The 14,796-nt window shown below is 38.3% G+C and overlaps 1 protein-coding gene across 2 annotated transcripts in view; it reads right to left on the reverse strand.

The window, feature by feature from the left end:
* SNX13 (sorting nexin 13) overlaps positions 1 to 14,796 on the reverse strand; it is a 63,448-nt gene that overhangs the window by 47,767 nt on the left and 885 nt on the right. The window lies entirely within an intron of this gene.

Raw genomic sequence — 14,796 nt, forward strand, 5'->3', positions numbered from 1 at the left:
GAAAAGACTTATCAACTACTAGAAGTGAATATTTACAGGCTTGATGCTGGTGACAGAATTAACGAGATACCACCTCTTAACGACAGCTACTTTTTCTTTTTAGTAGGCTTTTTCGTGTTTCCCACTGCAGGTTGTTTTTCCTCTTCACAATATACAGACACTAAAAGAAACACATTAAAAATCTGCTTTTTTACATTCCCTGCCTTCTCTTTCTTTGCCTTTTGCTGTCTAATTAACACCACATTCTGATGGTCCCTGTTGCACATTGCTGTTGGCTGACGCAGCAGAGCTGACTGATTCATCACCATTCACACAGGATCCTGTATAAATCCACAGAATTCACTACCTTGATACTGTGCAGTTTATAGGCCAGACAGACATGTGGTATTACAGCTTACTACTCATGAATTAGCAAGATTATTTTGCAGGCAAGTCAGCAGGAGCATGGCAAGGATTTAATGTAGCAGCCACAACAGCAGTGAGGACTCCAATAACTAACTGTGCCTTACTGAAGTAGCTTCAGTAGGCTTCTCCTTCACATAATCCAGCAGACAAGCTGTCAGAGCTTTGCCTCTAACCCATCTTTAAGCAAAATCCTCAGCCCTGATACTGCTTTCACTGCAAACATTCACTGAGGAAAGTACAGCTGCTCCCTGCTTGGGCTCAAACTGGTGCTGCCAATTCTTGTTTGCAACAGCAACTGACAGATACAGAAGTGTTTCTCCTTTCATGCAGAAACAGCCCCAGGTGTCCCCTCCGACAGCTGCTCCTCTTCTTCCAGCTCTCCCCTTGCCCCCAAACAGGCACACTCTTACCCCCACAGGTCCAGGCACCCCTGCCCTCTCACTCCTGCTGGAACCTGAGCACCTGACTATACAGTTGGCCTCACAGACCCAGAATAACTGTAATTGTGCTGCCAAGTCTGGGAACAGGGCAGGGAGAAAGAATAGAACAGCAAGATAAAAAGGGTGGGCTCAGGAATCATCTACTTGTGCATCTTAAGCTTCAGCAGAGAACTCTGAAGTCTTACAACTGCAGCATCCAAAGGGGCACTTTGGATGCTCTACCACTGCTGCTGACCACCCTTTGCGACTGCTTTCACACTGAAGTTCTATAATATAATATTGTGGACTCTGAAGAAAATCTCACTTTCTCACCCATGGTTCTTTTACTGCGTATATCCAAATGCATTTGTCTGACAGCAACGTTTAAATGGCAGCAGCTGTTATGTCCCTGGCTAGACACTGATAAGCAAACTAGTCTTTGCTCTTTGGGCACTTTTCACATTTCTTTCTCTTCTTCTTTTTTTTTTTTTTTAATATCATGTTTTGCTAAATGTATTCAATGTCATCTGTGGGCTCACGTTAAAAAACTGTCAAGAGTAGATGTCAAGTTTAATTTTCTGTTAATTCTACACATCTGCGCTTTCACTTCAATTTTAAGTGTAAATGGAATGTGTTCACGTACAGACCTTTCTATAATTAAGGCAAGTGTCATTTTTGTCAAGTGATTAAAAACATTATTTTAGGATTCAAATTACCGCGCCCTCACTAGCATGACAAGTAGGATGGGAAAGCAGTATCAACTGGAGTACCAATCTCATACTTAACAAGTGCAAAATAAACCAATGATATCACGGTAGTTACAGTCTTACCATATGCTAAATATACAGCCATCAAAGTGAAAGATATGGTGCAGGGAGTTTTGAAAAGACTTCTGCGTATGACTAAATGTCTTTTCATTCCTTCCTTCCACCTTATCTTTTTGCCCTTTGCCCACCTCAGCCCAACTGGACAGATAAAGCAATACTCAACAATCCATTCCTCTCTCAGACTACATGTATGGGAACTGTTGAATCACGGCCTGAACCTCTGATTGACCACCTGAGGTGAGCGCTGAGTCAGCTGCAGGGGCACAGGTGAACGCAATCTCACCTGAGTGACCAGAACCTAGACCCCATTTAAGGGCTGACTCCCAAGGAGGAAGGATCTCTGTCTGGAGATCACTCCTCTTGGAGCCTTCTATGAGCCCAGGACACAGGTAAGATCTTTATTCCATTACTCCTTTGTAACATGATAATCTCTCTGGTCCAGTATCTGTATACCTGTTTGCTAAATGCTACGTTAAAAAAAAAAAAAAAACACAGTGAAATCTTTTTTCTGCTGTAGTACTTACAAGAAAACTCCTGGGAAAGGTTTAAAGAGAAGGATTTTCACATAGTCTGTTTTGCTTTTATTATTCTTAGTAAGTTTGTTTTTCTTTCCCAACATAAGCCTAAAGTATTAGAGGACACGAACATAAACAAATCACCTTGTAAATACAGAACATTATGCAATGTTAAGTTTTCAAAACCTAGGCCCGTTAAGTTTCTTCTGGGTAAGTGCGGAATTCTTGTTGATTCTTCCTGGTTATGCAGCTGGAAATTCCTCTTCTCTGCTAACCATGATCCCATTTGTCCCCCTCTATCTCAGCTCAAGACATGCTTTGTATGTCAAACGGTTTAATTGGTTAACAGTTGGATGAATACAAGAGCAATCATGCCTAACTCTATTTAGCTGACATTTTCCTGCTTCTCACTCTGCTTGAGCTGAAAGAATTTTGGGTAATGTTTTCCCCTACTGCACTTCATTACACAAGCTGGTCTAACCAACTGCCTCAGAATGGGTGATAACTTTTGGTTTATACCCTAAAACCACAATTACTGCACTGCCTCTTCACTTGATTTATGAAGTTCACTTTTAAAAGTGCAAACCTGTAAATGTATGCTGATACTTTCTGAAAGTACACGGTACAGTCAATTTTAATTACAGAGTGTAATTAAAAAGTTTAAAAGCTATTCTGTATGCCACTGCAATTTCAGTTTACCATCCGCTGCCTTACTGCACAATGTTACCCTCAAAAATGGCAAAATTATGTACTGTATTTTGATATGAGTGTTTTATGCACTGAAGCCAATGAAGAAAAATAAGTACTCTGATTAACTTTTGTTCTTTCTATCATAAGCAAAAGAATTTTTGATGGTAAACTTTCTTTTGAAGTGAAAAAACAAAGTCAAACAGCCTGGATTGAAAAGTCGGGTTCTTCTGCTTGGTTTTCTCACACCTGTTCTGTCAGTATTCCCAACGACAAAGTGAAACTTGGATGACTATTTATTTATTTCAAACAAACCAACCTTCATTCTTCTAACATTTATTCTCAACACTAACAGATATTTTATTAACATTGGAATTAACTGCAAGGGACAGAAAGTCCCATTTCACAACCAGATTTTGGAAGTGGAATAGGTATTTATCTAAGTAGGAAAAACATCAACTTCACAGACACACTTTCTGATCACATGCTCACACTGAAACCCCAATTCTAAACTGTATTGTAAGAATTGGGAATCATGCTCATGTTTAAAGGAAGCACTTCAGCATGCTGGATACTGATGGGAAGCATAAGATGCCAGCCCACTTTCAGCTACCTCTTTGTATCTAGTAAGTAGTGACATTTTCAAACGCATTTTTAACTTCCTTTAGGAAAAAAAGTCGTGTATGAATTCTTACTGACTTGTATCTAACTTAGTTTAGTCAAGCAGATAGAAGACAAGAAAGGACAAAGAAGACTAGACAAACAGAAGTCTTATTGCTTGACAGGATCATCTTAGGTGATCCAAAGTAAGAAAAGAAGTAATCCATCTAACACAAGCTTGAATTCAAGCCAATAAGATAATCTAGATTGTTCTATGTTCAGCTTCTGGATTAACAGATCACATCAGACTCTCTATCAAGTAAAGAAGTGTTGTCCCAGGTGGCTAAAACACAAGTTTCTTGATGTGGCACTCAACACTACCTTAATGTATATTTCAGTTTTGATTACTGGTCAAGCAGCATTTACTTTTACTTTTTGCTTTCTTGTCTAAAATTGGAGCGAGGACTTATTAGAAAGTTCCCTTTTGTTTGCTGAAGAAATCGGATCCCACTACATGAATTCAAAGATGCATCAACTTTGCTTTGAGTACAATTTCTACCACTTATGATTCTCAATGTCTATCTTTACAATTTGTTATGTCAGTCTCACTCCAACAGAGTCAGAGCAAGTAGGCTGCCTCCTGATGTTTAAACTACTGCACTTAAATTTTTCATATATGTAAATACTGAATTTGTATATGTAGATGAACATACACTATCCAGTTCTTTCTGTTTACTAAAGAACAATAGTTATTAGTTCCCTGGGTATAGAATTAATCACCAGAGGTTTTTTGTTTATCTGGTAATATTATTCTACATCTGTGACATTAGCAGCACAATTGTCAGAGTCTACTGAAAGAGATTCACTTACAACCCTTATTTTGAGATGAAGCTGTATTGGACGGTGTAGTATTGTACTACTCTATTTGATGTTTTGGGGTTTTTTATTATTATTTTTATTTTAAAATTACATAATACAATCTAATGTTCCAAAATAAGCAACATTCCTTATCTAGATGAGAAAGTAACTTTAAAATATTAAATTAGTAACATAACTTTAAAGTATTTTATCTGAGGCTGGGCTAAATATAATGAGATACACTAATGGCCTTATTAGGTCAGGTTAAGGATGTGAAGAAACACAAGCAAAAGAGGATAATTCACTTTATCTACCGTAATTGCCAGAAGGATTCCTCCAGAAATAGATACAATGAGACCAAGAATTAATTTCTATATCATCCCTGGTGGGCAGAGCTGCTACCTCTACCATCACTCACATCACATCTTTGTGGAATTTGTATGCTTAAAGGAAATCACGTAGTTAAAAGATCCACCGCCACTCAAAATATTTAAATAAAAAACTAAGAAAGATGTGGACCATAAACAGTAATGTATGGCTCAGATAGGAAAAACTTTGAGTTAGAGCTGTAATGCCAAATTGCACCTCGACTACAGGAAGTGTTGGAGTCAGAAATGCCAAAGCTCAACTGAAAGCCAACACAGATGATTTCTCAAATTTTACTGGCAGCAAACAGGCAGCTTGAAGAAGAGCAGTCACAGCTAGGAAGGAAGATACAGGCCAGTCAGCCTCATCTCAGTCTCTGGCTAGCCTGCAAATAACCAGCACAGATTTAGCAAGGACAGATTGTGCCTGACTAACCCCACTGCTCTCTATGATGAGGTTAGTGATGCCAAGGACAAGGGAGTGCCTCACATACTATATATCTTCCCTTTTGTTGAGGCCTTTAACAGAATACCCCCATATAGTCTTATCACCAAACCAATCACTTGCAGGCTGGTAAGTGGTTGGCAGACTTGGTAAAAAAAAAAAAACTGATTAGATTTTTGAGACACAAAGATGTCATCAGTGGTGCAAAGTTCAGCACCAGCAGCTAGGGGACCTTCAGAGCTCAATGTGAGGATCAACACTGTTTAATATCTGTATTTACAAGTCAGGTTGCAAGTTCCTGTGCAATACCAAATGGAGGTAAGTGTACAATATGTTGGAAGGTGGGGCTGCTGTTCAGAGGACAGGCTACAGAAATCAGCAGACAAAACCTCTGAATGTTCAACATAAACTGTTTCTCAAAGATGTACTAATTTCCCCAACCAATTTGCTTATGCTTTTACACTAGGGTGATAATTAGCTTAAACTGCAATATTAAATGGATGTAGAAAGAGGAACTTCAAACAAACAGTGCCCAGAAACAAAATAACAAACAGCTGCAAATACAGTGCATTTTTAAACAGCAGCTTAAATCTACTGACAGAGAATAGAACCTTCCCCTAAAGATTTATTGTTACACCACTACTCCCTTCCTAAGCTTAAACTTACTGCAAGTCTTCAAATGCCCTAAACTTTCTTGCCTAGTTACAAAAAAGAAACAGATACAAACACTACAATTTACCAATAGTTGCTGAGATTACCTCTGATCTCTTAGAAGACCAAATTTCATATGAAGGACGCTTACTGGATGAAGACAAAATAGCTGTGAAAAGTGATGCTTTACAGAATGTATTACACAGCCAGAGCAATTGTCCATAATTCCAATTCCTTACAACTGTTTTTCTGGACAGGATATAATTCAGCTGCATAAAGAGAAAAAATTAGACCCGTGTGTCCAAATCACTCAGCATTCTTCAACATCAAAAGAAGACTGCAATTTCTTTAAGCAGCAATTGATGCCTAATTCTTTGCAGAATGGACAATGGCTGACCAAAGAGGGGGGAAAAAAAGCAACAGCATTTCTAGCATAAGGCAAAAATGTCCCTATTTCACAGGGGAGGAAAAAAGAGCCTTTGAATATTACTGACTTTTTTTTTTCTGGGGGATTAATGTAATGGAAATGTTGATTTGAAATATTCCCAATCTTTCTTCCTGATGTGTTTAACATCCTCTTCTCTAATCTCTCCTTCAGTCCTTATGATCTGTCTGCTTTACCTTCTTAATTCCAAGTGGCACTTGATTCCCCAACCCTTTTGGCAAACCATGGTCACTCTGATCATCTCTGTCCCAATATTCTGTTTACTTTTCTTTTTTTTCCTGAATGTTATCATTGGCAAAACCATTTTGCCTGCTGCATCCAAAATGTCCAAGCTTCACAAGGCTTATCCAAATAATTTGTTATGATTTGCTATGCTAGCAGGCTGCAGTGTGTAGCTCAGAAGCAAACCTATGTGGAAGTACAGAAATGCCTCCTACAATTTCTTCCAATTTCTTTTGCCCCAGACCTTCTGTCCACTTGGCCTCTGTATGCACAAACAGCCTGTTGTGCACCCCAATGAGTATCTTAGCCTCAATCTCATCCTCCTTTCTTACACACAATGTGGGTCTGGAGTCACTGTGACAGCTGCATCCCGGATGGCTCCCTGGTACACATACGGCGGTACTAAAGAGGACAGCAAATAACAATATCTGCAAATAACATGTACAGAGGGATAGTTCTGTGAACTTGCTGGAACATTTCATTCTCAAATAAGTATCAGGGCATGGAATTTTTCCAGGAGATGAAAAGGAGTCACTGAGTATACAGCTCTCAAGTGCAAGTTTACAGAACACACCTACAAACCTCAGCCACTGTCACTTGCTCAATATCAAGAAGAAGAAAATATTAAGTGAAGTGGATCTAGCTAGTAACTATTTTAGATGTACAGAAGGAACAGAGATGATCCTCATTTACAAAAAGACAAGAATTCTCCAGGGTTTAGTTATATTTTAAATCTAAATAGAAGTAAATACAGGCAGGCCCTGGGCAATTCACTCCCACTGGATTATGCAGCCACCGACAGGGGAACTTTTGTGTTCCCGCCTCATTGCTCTCCAGAAGACCTCACTCCTCATGGGGCTGCTGCTCAGCTGCCAGACCCCATAGAAGGAGCAGTGTCATGCCAGCTGAACTGGGGGGAGTGGAACAGTCCCTTAAGAAGCAGCCTAAACCAGATCTTTCTTATATTTCTTGAGGCACGCGGCATGTTTAGAGAAAAATATATGGCCTACTCAGTGACACCTGCAGGAACACAAAGATAAATACATAAGGAAGAAAAATAAAGGAACATATGCCAGTGACAAGTATTAAACAAATGAAGTGCCATGCAGCAAGATGAAAGTCTTCATATGAAAAAAAGACCAACTCATATTGTTCCATACAAGAGCAGCATGGTTACTTTGATCCCTGGAAAACACAGTTAAGGGTGAATCTTGAAAAGCCAAGAGAAAAATTAAGAGTGAAAGTCAATGTTAACGTGTTGAGATTATTAAAATAAAACAATTTCAAATTGAAAACAAAAGAGAAGAGAGTATCAGTAAAATAAAGCAAAATTAAAAGAAACAGTGACTGGCCAGAGCAAACCAACATTAATTGGGCAATTCAATAAAGGAAAATACCCAGTAAAGTAAAAGCAGCACTTAGGGATATTTATTTAAACTAAGTTTGCCTTTGGTCTCTATTTCTAACTCATAATCTTCTCAAGAATTCTTCAAGAGGCTGTAGTAGGACAAGTGCCAACTGAAGACATGAAAGCAATGCTATCCAAACTTTAAAAATAGTGTAAAGGAATACATAAAACTTATGAAATAAATTTTATTCATGCAAGTGAAATTAACACAAGCATGAAACACAGAAGAGGTAATACAGTGAATATTGTCACAAAGCAGGGCACTACTACTCAATGCTTACACACTCAAAGTGAGTAACTATTTAACGCAACGACTGAGCTCAGTGTAGAAAAATGAATCTTGATTGTGAAAGGGAAATCTCTGATGGGAGTGAAAATATAAAATAAGGCCTTATTCTTCCAGTGGTGTAGCATTGTAAAGAAATACCTTCTTCCCAAAACAATGAAAGTCACATTCACACACACATCCCAAAATATTTCTTTTCCCCAGTAATCTTAAAAGCATAGATAATAAGTGAACCATAATAGATACATAACTCCATTTTGGTTGTTCTGCGTGTACCATTGGATTAGATTTGTAATTGAGGTGTTGAATCACAAGATAGAATGTTAGTGTATTAAAAGTCTACATTTTACAGAAGATGAGGATGTTTCATTTTAAGTGATCAGAAATACAAATTGGAATATACAAAACACTACACAGAGCATATTTCTTCAAGTAAGAAGAGGTTAGCCACCACAAGCAGATCTCAATATTAAAAGCTAAGCTATGTACCAGTGACAAACATTCCAACATATGCTGGAAAAAATGTTCAGCACGGTATTTGGGAAAAGACATGTGCAATTGCAGGTGGATAAGACATACATATCTGTGTGAAGAACTATTCCAGTATTATTGATCATAATATTTTCAAGACATCACAAAAATCATTATGTAATGACTTTTTCTGAAGCATATGTAATATTATACTACAACATGGAGCAAAACGCTAAAATAAACAAGGTTAGGGGTTATTTTAACAGAACAGAAAGAAAGGTTTAAGCAAAGAGGTGTCAGCCTCTCCAAGCAGAAAGGATCCAGCACTAACCACAGACACTGCTCCTCAGCCTGCAGCTGCAGTTCTTAGAATAGCAACGAGCAAGGTTTCATCACACCCTGAAGTCAAACAGTTCCAAGATCATTTCTATGATCAGCAAAACTTTAGAACAATCATTCTTTCTACAGCTACACAAGACGGATATTTATTTCCTCAGGCCCATATGCCACCAGATTTTTAACTCATCCTCACGGTCCAGAATGTCTGTTTCTAACTATAGGATGACCAGGAATATCAGGCACATTCTTTCCAAGCTTCCAGCACTGATTAAGAGCTATGACAGACAGTATCCCAAATCCAAAGCACTGTTTCATCATCAGTTAGCTGTAAGAAGAAATCCATGGTCAACTTCTAGAGTATTTTCTACTTTACTCCAGTCTGACAGTGTCAACAGGAAAAGTGGAAGTGCAGAACATCCTACAAGATATGTAGCAATGCAAACTTCCTGCTTGAGTCCAGTTGCTTGTATTGCTGGAGACAGCCTAAAACATACTGCCTTATAAGGCACCAGCACAAGTGCTGAGTAGAGTTAATTCTTAGGATTGCAAACATTTATGGAAGAATAGAAATAAGTGATTTTAAAATGGCAATATTTATGGAATAATAGCACTGTGACACAAACAGATTCAGGTGAAACAGAATTCAGATCACCCCATTCCTCCCAGAGGCATGGGATTAAAGCAAGAAATGCAGAGGAACGGGCATCAAGATAAATCACACTGTAATAAGAGAACAACTGCATTTAAGCAGCTCATTCTCTACCAAGTCAGAGATTCCAAATTCGTGAACATTCTTAGAAAGAAATGCATTTAGTTCATCTCCTGACCCAACGTTCTATCAGCAATACCAAAAAACAGGTACCTGCCCACTTTTACTAGGCTGCATTGCCCCTCACTTGAATAAACACAGTATTCCTCCCATCTGTGAAACAAAAATCAGTTTTTGATCCTTCATAGTTCCATATACCAAAAATTCTTCCAGTCACAACAAGCTGCAGCATGTGTACCATCCATGTTATTTGATGTGAGACTTCCATAGAAAGTGAGCAAGCGGGTTTTTCTTCTGCTGGCACCTGGTCTCCTGATTGCCTGGTGAGCTTCAAATTGGTCTTAACAAATCTCATGCACACTGTGTGAGAAAATGCACAGAACTGCAAGACTCAGAATGTTTGAAACCATTTTATCAGTGTCCCTTAAACTCATATATTTATTGAAGTAACCACTAAGGTAAAATTCCATATTCTGCTGTAGGAAGTCCCTGCGTTTTCAGAAAATCAGTCCAAAAATTCATGAGCCATTTAAATGTTTATAGTATGCCAACTGATTAAATTCACAGATCAAGTTGGTTCACAGCGTTTTCCCCGCAATATATCCCCTTCAACAAACCAATCAACACCAAAGTCATCAGAAATCTACCTCCTTTCTCCAAGGGTTTTATAGCTATTTCTGCTTTTGAACAAGAATAAAATGCTTGACAGGTATTTCCAAACTCCAAGACAATAGAAATTGACGTATATCCAAAATAAATGACAGTAATAAAGGAAGGCCCCAGCTGAACATACCCACCACCTACACTTACTCATGTTAGAAGTAAACACATATAAAGGCTCATAAATATAATCATAATTACACAGTCATCGTTTTAAGGTGAAACTACAGAACTTACGTAAACAAGGTTAGAATGTTCCTGTCAAAACATTCCAGTATGTTTACATAATGAAATACTGTCTCATTTCTCCAATTCAGAAATCAAAAAGATTATTTATGGAATAATAATTTTCAAGAGAGAACAAGCAATTAAGTCCAAGATGATGTCTTGTGCTTCCTGAAGTTTCTCTCTCATGTAACTGGAAGTGCCAATTACAATTGATTTTTCTATTATTTCAGCCTTGATGTTTTTGGCCAAATGACAGTGAAAAGTGTTAATGGGACTTCAAAATATTAATTCTCAAGTGTTACCAATAACTTACATACTACACCGCCTGTTTCTCATTTCTAATAATAGCTATTCTTCTAATGTTAGTTCAAATGAAAACATGCTTTGTCATCTTTGTAAGGGTGGAGATAAAGGAACAAATGCATTTAAACCAGAGTTAATTCCCTGAGAGCACTACCAGTGTTTAAGCTCTTCTAGCTATCTAACCAGACAAGCTGTTACTATTTTTACTGAACTAAGGAAATTTACACTTTTCCTTTACCACACTGTTTTGGGGAATTGTACAGACTGACATTTTAGAACTGGTGCACAACTCTGCCTTCAACCTAAGCAGTTTATGGCCACCTAAATAAGAACAGTCCTGAGAATTTAAGCATTATCTTCTACTAATAGTTAATAAAACATTTAAAAACAAATATTAGAAACACAAAACACCCATTCTTTTTATGTTACCTTTCCCAGCTTTACCATTCCTGAACTAATTTTAACTGAGGCTCCACAGAACTCAGTTATCAAAATAGCTGTCATAACAATTAGGGACAGGGAAGATTTCATTTACAGAATAAAAAGAAGGAGGAAGACAGGATTTTTACCTCCCAAAGGCTGGCAACCGATCCTCCAGATAGATCTCATGTCACAAACCACAGGCACTCCAACACAAAAGTTTCACAGAAGGACAGAAAACTAATTTAATTCTGCATCCTGGTTAATTGCCCACACGCTTCAAATTGTCCCTACTGGCAAAACACAGTTCAACTACACAAAGCATCAGAGCAGCCCTCCACAGCTATTTATCAAAGAACAACAACAACAAAATAACAATGTTATAGTATAGTTCACTGTGTCCCACCTCTTTCAGGGCCAGAGGAACTTATACATTACAATGTGCTACTGTTTCAATCAGGCTAATTTACTATTATTCTAAAGCAAGTTAAAACAAGCTGCTGTGTCAATCTTGACTGTTGTAAGTCAGGCTAATTTGCTGTTTTCCTTGAAAACATCTCTCAGGGCTTAGCAGCTATCAAAGTTTAACAAAAGTAAGTTCGCTATACAACTTTTACTTATAAAATACAGTTTAACTGGAACAAAATGTACTACTTGTTGCTAGCGAGTTATCTGCCAGGCTGCAGTAACAAGAAATACCACCATCTCAGAGTTCATTTTGAATGGCTCATTTTCAGTTGTAGACAAGAAAAAAAACACTAAGTTGTCCTACTCGGTCAAATTTCAAAAGCTCCTCAACTGTCACTACGCAGTGACTACAACACAGTACTGCTTGCTAAGAATTAAACTAAATGCTGGCAAACTCAGAAGGATGTAACTGTCAGTTTAATAAGGAGTTGGAGAAGGAAGATACTCTTTTTTTTTCTAAAGCTTATGCTTCCAGAGAGAATACTGACTGCCACTTGGTTGCAAGTTGCCATTTTTAATTTTAATACATCTTGTAAACTAAGTATCATTGAAATCCAACTTAATGTTTTCCCCTGCTTGAATTTAAGGTAACATTAACCAGCTCCAGACAGCCTTGTTGAAGACCAGCTGCCGTGCTGTGGTGAGGGCAGTACAGCTGTCACTGCACAGAAGTCAAGATTGGTGAAGACAGCTGTGAAGACACAAGGGCTGGACAAGGGGAACTTGCGTCCATCACAGCTTTAGAGAAGAAAACCAGTACTGAGTGCTGAAGTTGGAAGTCACATGGAGACAAGATACAGCAGGTCTTGAAAAGCAAAGAAGACATCTGATGAACAAGCAAAAGGAAACAAGTGAAAAGTCACAAGGGTCAACACTCCAGCCAACTGGAGAAGCAGCCACTGCAGAAGCACTGTAAATGCCACAGAAAGAAAATATTCAATATGACTGCAGAATTGAGTTCCAGTGGCCAAGATGAAAAACTGGGGAGTGGGCTTCAAGTAGGTAAATAAATATATTTTTCTAGCACCCATCAGTGTGATTTCTGATGCAATAAAAATTGGATGTGCGTAAGGGGAAAACAATGAAAACAAAAAAATATAAAATAAAACCTGGTACTTTTTCTGGACAGGAACTGTGATCTTCCCCTGAAATTACTGATGATATCCTAATTGTATCAGAACTGGACTGAATCTGCTGGACTCTGCATATGTGGAAACAGTCCAAGGATGTAGGAAACTGATTCTGAGAAACCACGTTACACATTTTCTGTGTGATAAGAGCACATGTAGAACCAGATTCTGCCTCTTCTTCAGGCTCAACAATGCAGACTTAATATTTTTTTTCCTAAATATTTACTTCATAAAACTAGCAGTGACTGCAGGATTTCTTTCCAAGTTTCTAGAGACTCAAAAAAAAAAAAAAAATAAAAAAAAAAAAGGAAAGAAAAAAGAAATGATCCTGGTCATTTTAGGCAGCAAAGTATACAAGTCCACAAATATTCAACAAATGAGGCTTTCTGATGTTTTATTGCGTATTGCTTTTAAATAACTAGATACTTTGAAAGAGGAAAAAATAAAAATAAAAGACTTGATGGCCGCCCAGTGTTCCTCCTCCCTAAAGTTAGTCGCATAGTCTCTGTAACTTAGGAGGTACTGCATTCAGATATTCAGACAAATTTATCTGGCCTCAAGTCACACACAGTTCTCACAACTGTGCTACCTGTCAGCCCACCATATACTCCACCTAATTTTTCACTGATAAAGTGATTTAAAAAAAACAAAAAGAGAGAGATTTAAGAATTCACAGAATACTGTATATGCATTAGTAGGCTTGAAGCAATCTGCACCTTCCTGCAAAGTGTGAAACAGTTTGCAGGCATGTACACAGTTTTCACAAAGTGATTTTGCTTCCAAGTCACAATTGGAACAGCCAAAAAAAGCACGTTGAGAAGGACTCCTTCCAGTTCATATGTCAGAAGGTTTTTCTTGTTCACTTTTAAATTGCCAACATTACTGTTGCCATCGCACAGCTGTCTGGTTCTTTAAAGAACTCCTCCCCACAACTGCTGTTCCGGCCAATCAAAGCCTGCCTGCAACTTTGCTGGTCACCCCAAAATTTTAAAACTTTGTCTTCTTGGCAGATACCAAGCCTGGAATGCTTCATCCCAGAGCATCATGTTTACATGGAGTTTATATATGGAAGCTAGAAGGACACCAGAATCCAGTCCTCCAGCTAGATACTAAGGCTATTTACCACTGGTTATTATATGCATAAGCTCAAGGTTTTATCTCCAAAAACCAATGGATGAAATATCATCCATGCTGCTATACCAGTGCCATTTGACAAGGCACACACAGCCATCACCAAACAGAACGAACAGTCGAATGAGGCAATGACCCAGAACATTCTATGCTACCCTTAAAATAATCTAAATTAGCACTGCTAACGCATGACTCCTATCAACACTTCAAGCAGGTCATTAATGCTGACCACTCAATGAACATCCAGCGTGCAAAAATAAGTCCTATATTTTTACATTTTCACTCGGCAAATTTTATCTTCCTGGGGGAATCTCGGAGATCAGCACACTGCAGAATAACTAGTCTAATGCTCTGAAACTTTGATGCAAATTAAAGGTGTCAGTATACCTTTTCAGCTGTCATTGAGGAAAGCAAAGCTGAATTTCTCAGGTGTCAGAATGCAAGTCTTCATCCCTTAAGACTCTTAGGGCTTAAGAGAATTCAACTTTGGACAAATAACCTTCACAGCTGGATAAAATGATAATCTGAAAACACGTAATGCAGGTAACGTAATCACCATGTCTGAGAAGTGCCAGGCACCTTGTTGACACATTAAAAATAGAAAATCAATCAGCCTGTGTAGACAAAACTAAGTACAGGGGAAAGTCCCATCTACTGCAGCTGACACCACACAAGCTTCCCCCAGACCACTTTCCGACAGTCAGCCTTCTGTCAATCCACAAGGACCCTCAGACACACATTTGA

The sequence above is a fragment of the Gallus gallus genome, chromosome 2 (genome assembly GCF_016699485.2).
Source record: "Gallus gallus isolate bGalGal1 chromosome 2, bGalGal1.mat.broiler.GRCg7b, whole genome shotgun sequence".
Lineage (NCBI taxonomy): Eukaryota > Metazoa > Chordata > Aves > Galliformes > Phasianidae > Gallus > Gallus gallus.